At 48.6% G+C, this 7,891-nt stretch overlaps 1 pseudogene; it reads right to left on the bottom strand.

The window, feature by feature from the left end:
• Positions 1 to 398: 398 nt before the first annotated feature.
• Positions 399 to 1,810, bottom strand: LOC119293983 (annotated as a pseudogene).
• Positions 1,811 to 7,891: the final 6,081 nt, after the last annotated feature.

The raw sequence follows: 7,891 nt of genomic DNA, 5'->3' as shown, positions 1-7,891 counted from the left end.
ACCCTACAACCATCAAAATCAGATTAACAGTCAAGCCCATGATTTCATTTACTCTTCTCTTGAGAAAAAAAATGCCTCCACAAATATAACAGCCAGCAGACCTTCTCGAGCATAAAATTCATAGGTTACATGAAACAGTTTTGCTAGAACTCATCTAGATAAGATCTAATTTAGTCTCATTCATTTTGAAAACAAGAACAGATACAACCCACGTCAGCACACACGCATCTTATAACATCACATTCAATGGATATAAAAGGTGAATGAGACCAAATCTCATCTAGATGAGTTCTATGTACTCCCTACATGAAAAGGCATTGCAAAATACAAACTCGTGCAATAATAGCGCCACTGGTCTGGCTGCTATACTATAGCTACTACAAGACCATAAACCTCGATCAATCCAACGAGTAGCAGATCTGCTCGAACGCCGCGACGTGCTCCTCCGCGACGGCCATGAAGAGGTCGACGCCGCCATTCGCCTTGCACGACGGCACAAAGATCATGAGCCCCTCGATAGGCAAGTCCGGCGGTATGAATGCGGACGGTGCCCCGGTGCCAAAGTCGAGTTGATGGAACCTGAACCCAAGCCAGCTGTCCACCTCTGCGTCCGGGCAGAACATCGTGCCGGCCGTGGCCGCCGTCGCGAGGAGCTCCTCCCCGTTCGCGTCTGCCACTCCGCCGAAGTCCACGAAGTACTGCACGTACTCGTCGTCGATGCTCGCCACGGCGTCGCGAATGACGCCGACCACGCTGCCGTAGCTCGAGTTCAGGACGTCCCTGACCTGAAGCCTTGGGAAAGCCCAGAGCACCATGTTCCCGAAGAAGTCCATTGGCACGGGAGGGTCGGCCCTGCCCCTGCAGTTCACGGCCACCCTCACCTTGGTGTACTCTTCCGGCTTCAGGTCCCGCGCCGCCGTGATTTTCTTCCAGACGTGGGCGAGCAGGCACTGGAACCTGCTGCAGCGGGCGCCGACATGAGCTTTGAGGTCGGCGACGAACTCGGCCGTGAAGTGCACCGTGACTCCGTGAGGTTTTTTATCCTGTCCATGGGGACGACGGCATAGGTGTCTCCGTCTCCACACGTGAACTCCCGTGACCGGTGGTCGAACACCGGCGTCGGCGTGCTTCGGGGTACGGTGGTTCTCGCACGGTCGAGGAATGGGATCTGCGTCGCGAAGTCCTTTCCTTCTCGCACCGCCGTCGCCCATGCGGTGAAAAACATGCTCATGGAGTGGCCGTCGGCGGCGTGATGATGGGAGCATATGCCGACCACGAGACCACCGCACCTGGATCTGCAGCAGCGCTGCCCCAATGTTCTTCTGTGTAGGCAAAGTAAAATAAAAAGTAATATAAGCACCTGTGCAGAGTCCATGCATGCATCAGCGCGATGTGCATGCATGTGACGTGAGTCGTGACAAAAGCAAAACCAAGCAACAAATACCTCCGGTATCGCCGGGTAGAGGTCCTCGACGACTGCGGCCATGCGGCCGTCGACGAGCACGTCCGCCAGGTCGACCGGCACGGTTGCCTCGATCAAGAGCACGCCCTCATTGTTGACGTGAAGGAACCGCCGGCCTTGATCGTCGAGGGCGAGGCGGCCCGCCAGGTGAGGGTAGGGCGCGACGGCCTTGAGGAGGCCCTCCCTGAGCGCCTCGTTGGACGGCGCCGGCGCGCGGTAGGCGAGCACGGTGGGGACGAAGATGTCCAGGGCGGCGCGGTCGAAGACGGTCAGCGGGACCTTCTCGCCGACGAGCGGGCGCGGCACGGCGTGCGCCGGCTTCACCATCGTGCTGCTTGTGATCTCCATCGATCGACTCTAACCGTGTGTGACCTCGAGTAGTGCGTGCGCGCGCTTAATTTGATGAACGGATCAGAGGATCACGAGCCATTTATAGATGGATTCTATTTGCTGTGGCTGCACGTTGGGCCGGCATGATCACCAGAGAAGTAGAAAAGGACGTGGACACTGCACCTAAACCAACCGTATACAGTAGTGTTGAAATATATTGCCCGCCTTTCTCCATCAGTTCGGACTTTTGGATGAGTTGGCTGGTGCATGAATTCAATAGGTTCCGTTCGGCGGATCTGGCCACCCCTCGCCTCCCTGCGCCACTGCAGCGCCACCACCACTCCCCTGCGCGAAGAGAGGGGCGTGTGTACATCCCTTGCGGCCGCTTCTACGTCCATGGTCGGCCCTTGCTGCCGCATCCACGCCCATTGTCGGACGCCTCTGGTCGACAGGAGGCCACGACCTCCGACTAGGAGCTCGCCGCCGGTCACATCCAGGCCTTATGTAGCACCTCCCTGCCGTCCGCGCGCTTAGCTACTGCTCCGGCCAGGCACGCGACCACAACACCATACAACGCCGCCGAGAGACATTGATGGGTCACTGACGAGGGGGCCCACTGGTCAAATACCGATATTGACCATGTCCACGTCACCAACCAGCCAGTGCAAACCAGTTAGGGACGATTTCTGACCGGTTTGGGATTTTTGAGGGGGTGAGGGAACCGAAATAAATATCAAGGGGTTATGTGAGCCACCAAGTTTCTTCAGAATAGTAAAACGGACTTTTTTCCCCAAGCAAACTCCCTACTTCCTAGTGTGTGTACTCTTCAAGAGTAAGTTTCTGTATTTTTGCTTCTTCTTTTCTTTAAAAGAGAGAGCTCTCCTATTTTTAGCTTCAAACGTAGAAACACTAGTAGAAAACAGGGCTTTCGTCCAGGCCAGTTTAGCCCATTAGTCCCGGTTCAATCCAGAACCGGGACCAATGGAGCTATTTGCCCCGGTTCGTGAGCCCAGGGGGCCGGCCGGGCCACGTGGGCCATTGGTCCCGGTTCGTCCGGACCTTTTGGTCCCAGTTGGTGGGACGAACCGGGACCAATGGTCCTGGCTCCTGGCCCACCACTATTGGTCCCGGTTGGTGGCATGAACCGGGACCAAAAGGGTTACCTTTAGTCCCGGTTCATGCCATCAACCGGGACCAATAGTGGTGCCTATATATAGCCCCTCGCGCAAGAGCAGAGCACACTGCTCTGTTTTTTCTGGCCGAGGGGGAGAGGGCTTGGTGGTGCTCTAGCTCACCTCCTATGCACACAAGGTGTTCGATGGAATGCCCGAGCCACACTACTTAAGGTTTCTCCTCTCCAAGCTCGACCGCCAAGCTCCATTTTCCTCAATATTTATCTAGGTTTAGCAGTCCATCACGCCCCGTCCCCGTCTTCACCGCCGTCGATCACCCGCGTCGATCTCATCGCCGGCACCACCGTGGTGAGCCTCTTGTTCTTATCTTCTTTCTGAAAGGAAAAATATTATTACTTGTTTGTCTAGATAGATACTTGTATTATTTTCTTACTTGTATTATTGCATCTTATATAGTGCGCCGATGGTTTTGGTATCCGCCCCCGTCGGCCCTCGTCCTGTCTATGATTCGGATGTGGTATATATTATCTTTTCATAATTATTGGTTCATTTATTGTTTATGAAAATTATGCCGACCAACGTGACATAGATTTTATTTATCTAGGAGGTTGTTGAACCGGAAATTCCAACCGACCCTATTGTCGAGAGGTTAAATTTAGTTGAAGAAGAAAACAATTTCTTGAAGGAAAAAATAGAAAAACTTAAGGAGGAGAAGATGATATTGGAGTTGCATGTTGCGGATGTCGTCGATGATCACAAGATCAAGATGGATGCAATGCGCTTGAAGATGAGAAAGATTAGAAAATATGCCATTCATACCGAGGCTTGGTATCATTATGCCGTTGGATCAGTTGTTACCTTGGTTGCGATTATGATCGCATTTGTTTTCGCATTGAAATGTTTTACATAGTTTCAATGTATGGTTTAATTAATTTAGATGCTCTGCAGAGCTTTATGTTGTTAGATGAGAACTATGTATCTACTTTGGTTTTTATGTGATGATGAACTTCTATTAATTTGGTCACTTAATTATCTATTCATGATGTTCTGTAATGATTTTTGACACACTTAATTATATATAATGCACGCAGATGAACCGGCAATGGATGTACGGTGACAGACACACCTCCGAGTACATTAAGGGCGTGCATGATTTTCTCGAAGTGGCGGAGGCAAACAAGCAGAATGGTTTTATGTGTTGTCCATGCCCTATATGTGGGAATACGAAGTCTTACTCTGACCGGAAAATCCTTCACACCCACCTGCTTTACAAGGGTTTCATGCCACACTATAATGTTTGGACGAGGCACGGAGAAATAGGGGTTATGATGGAAGACGGCGAGGAAGAAGAGTACGATGACAACTATGTGCCCCCTGAATACGGTGATGCTACTGAACATCAAGATGCACCAGACGATGTGCACGATGGTGCTGCAACGGGCGAAGCTGCTGAAGATCAAGAGGAACCAGACGATGTGCCCGATGATGATGATCTCCGCCGGGTCATTGTCGATGCAAGGACACAATGCGAAAGTCAAAAGGAGAAGCTGAAGTTCGATCGCATGTTAGAGGATCACAAAAAGGGGTTGTACCCCAATTGCGAAGATGGCAACACAAAGCTCGGTGCCGTACTCGAATTGCTGCACAGTGGAAGGCAGAGAATGTTGTGCCTGATAAAGGATTTGAGAAGCTACTAAAAATAATGAAGAAGAAGCTTCCAAAGGATAACGAATTGCCCGACAGTACATACGCAGCAAAGAAGGTCGTATGCCCTCTAGGATTGGAGGTTGAGAAGATACATGCATGCCCTAATGACTGCATCCTCTACCGCGGTGCCTACAAGGATCTGAACGCATGCCCGGTATGCGGTGCATTGCGGTATAAGATCAGACGAGATGACCCTGGTGATGTTGACGACGAGCCTCCCAGGAAGAGGGTTCCTGCGAAGGTGATGTGGTATGTTCCTATAATACCACAGTTGAAACGTCTGTTCAGAAACGGAGAGCATGCCAAGTTGATGCGATGGCACAGTGAGGACCGTAAGAAAGACGGGAAGTTGAGAGCACCCGCTGACGGGTCGCAGTGGAGAAAAATTGAGAGAAAGTACTGGGATGAGTTTGCAAAGGACCCAAGGAACGTATGGTTTGCTTTAAGCGCGGATGGCATTAATCCTTTCGGGGAGCAGAGCAGCAATCACAGCACCTGGCCCGTGACTCTATGTATGTATAACCTTCCTCCTTGGATGTGCATGAAGCGGAAGTTCATTATGATGCCAGTTCTCATCCAAGGCCCTAAGCAACCCGGCAACGACATTGATGTGTACCTAAGGCCATTAGTTGAAGAACTTTTACAGCTGTGGAATGGAAACGGTGTACGTACGTGGGATGAGCACAAACAGGAGGAATTTAACCTAAAGGCGTTGCTGTTCGTGACCATCAACGATTGGCCCGCTCTCAGTAACCTTTCAGGACAGACAAACAAGGGATACCACGCATGCACGCACTGTTTACTTGACACCGATAGTATATACCTGGCAAGCTGCAGGAAGAATGTGTACCTGGGCCATCGTCGATTTCTTCCGACCAACCATCAATGTCAAAAGAAAGGCAAGCATTTCAAAGGCGAGGCAGATCACCGGAAGAAGCCCGCCATGCGTACCGGTGATCACGTACTTGCTATGGTCAATGATTTACACGTAATCTTTGGAAAGGATCCCGGCGGACTAGCTGTTCCGAATGACGCTGAGAATCACGCACCCATGTGGAAGAAGAAATCTATATTTTGGGACCTACCCTACTGGAAATACCTAGAGGTCCGCTCTTCGATCGACGTGATGCACGTGACGAAGAACTTTTGCGTGAACCTGCTAGGCTTCTTGGGCGTGTATGGGAAGACAAAAGATACACCTGAGGCACGAGAGGACCTGCAACGCTTGCACGAAAAAGAGGGCATGCCTCCGAAGCAGTATGAAGGTCCTGCCAGCTACGCTCTTACGAAAGAAGAGAAAGAAATATTCTTTCAATGCCTGCTCAGTATGAAGGTCCCGACTGGCTTCTCGTCGAATATAAAGGGAATAATAAATATGCCAGAGAAAAAGTTCCAGAACCTAAAGTCTCATGACTGCCACGTGATTATGACGCAACTGCTTCCGGTTGCATTGAGGGGGCTTCTACCGGAAAACGTCCGACTAGCCATTGTGAAGCTATGTGCATTCCTCAATGGAATATCTCAGAAGGTGATCGATCCAGAAATCGTATCAACGCTAAGGAGTGATGTGGCGCAATGTCTTGTCAGTTTCGAGCTGGTGTTCCCACCATCCTTCTTCAATATCATGACGCACGTCCTAGTTCATCTAGTCGACGAGATTGTCATTCTGGGGCCCGTATTTCTACACAATATGTACCCCTTTGAGAGGTTCATGGGAGTCCTAAAGAAATATGTTCGTAACCGCGCTAGGCCAGAAGGAAGCATCTCCATGGGCCATCAAACAGAGGATGTCATCGGGTTTTGTGTTGACTTCATTCCTGGCCTTAAGAAGATAGGTCTCCCTAAATCGCGGTATGAGGGGAGACTGACTGGAAAAGGCACGCTTGGAAGGGACTCAATAATATGCAGGGACGGATATTCTTGGTCTCAAGTACACTACACAGTTCTACAGAACTCTACCTTGGTGACCCCGTATGTCGATGAACAAAGAACAGTCTACGCCCCAAACACCCGGAGCAGTGCGACGACTGGATTACATGTGAACACATCAGGACTTTCAGCAGTTGGTTGGAAACACGTCTCAGAGGTGACAACACTGTTTGTGATGAGCTGTACTTGTTGTCCAGGGGACCATCTTCGACTGTAATGATTTGGAAAGGATACGAGATAAATGGGAATACATTTTACACGATTGACCAAGATGAAAAGAGCACCAACCAAAACAGCGGTGTCCGCTTCGATGCAGCAACCGACAATGGAAATGACACATATTATGGTTACATAGCAGACATATGGGAACTTGACTACGGAGTAGATTTTAAGGTCCCTTTGTTTAAGTGCAAGTGGGTCAATCTGTCAGGAGGCGGGGTACAGGTAGACCCACAGTACGGAATGACCACAGTGGATCTGAAAAATCTTGGGTACACTGACGAACCGTTCGTCCTAGCCAATGATGTGGCACAGGTTATCTATGTGAAGGACATATCTACCAGACCGAGGAAAAGAAAAGATAAGGAAGCGAATACATCATACAATGAGCCAAAGCTCCACATAGTTCTTTCAGGAAAAAGGGACATCCTGGGAGTGGAGGGCAAGACAGACATGTCTGAAGAGTATGAAAAGTTTCATGAAATTCCCCCCTTCAAAGTCAAGGCTGACCCAAGCATCCTGATAAACTATGAAGATTATCCATGGTTACGGCGCAATAAGCAAACGACATAAGCGAAGAAAAAGTGAAGACTTTCTCCCGCAACTATTATGATGATAACATGCCAACTTTGTAACAGACGAGTATGATACCATTGTCCGTTTTGTACATGCACATGCTATGCCAACTTTTTCAGAGTTCATTTGAAAACTATGAATTTTAAAACCTCGCCAACCGAAGGGCGCTCACACCGGTTTATAAATAAAGCAACAAAGAAAACAAAAAAAAGAGTTTCCAAATTTGAAAACTAATGGCACTAACAGAAAGTTTATAATTTTTCTAAAACTAAAAGCAAAAAGAATTAAAAAATAAAGCAAAAAACAACAAAAAATAAATAATGCAGAAAACAAAACAAAAAGCTGAAAAAAAATAAAAATAGCAACAATAAGTATTTTGTTGTAAGTAGAAACAAAATAAAATAAATAAAGCAGGAAACAAAAAAAAAGTTTTCAGATTTGAAAACTAATGGCACTAACAGAAAGTTTATAATTTTTCTAAAACTAAAAGCAAAAAGAATTAAAAAATAAAGCAAAAAACAACAAAAAATAAATA

Source organism: Triticum dicoccoides, chromosome 4B, assembly GCF_002162155.2.
Source record: "Triticum dicoccoides isolate Atlit2015 ecotype Zavitan chromosome 4B, WEW_v2.0, whole genome shotgun sequence".
Classification (NCBI taxonomy): domain Eukaryota; kingdom Viridiplantae; phylum Streptophyta; class Magnoliopsida; order Poales; family Poaceae; genus Triticum; species Triticum dicoccoides.
The sequence above is the reverse complement of the archived record's forward strand: the minus strand, read 5'-3'. Positions and strand labels throughout refer to the sequence as shown.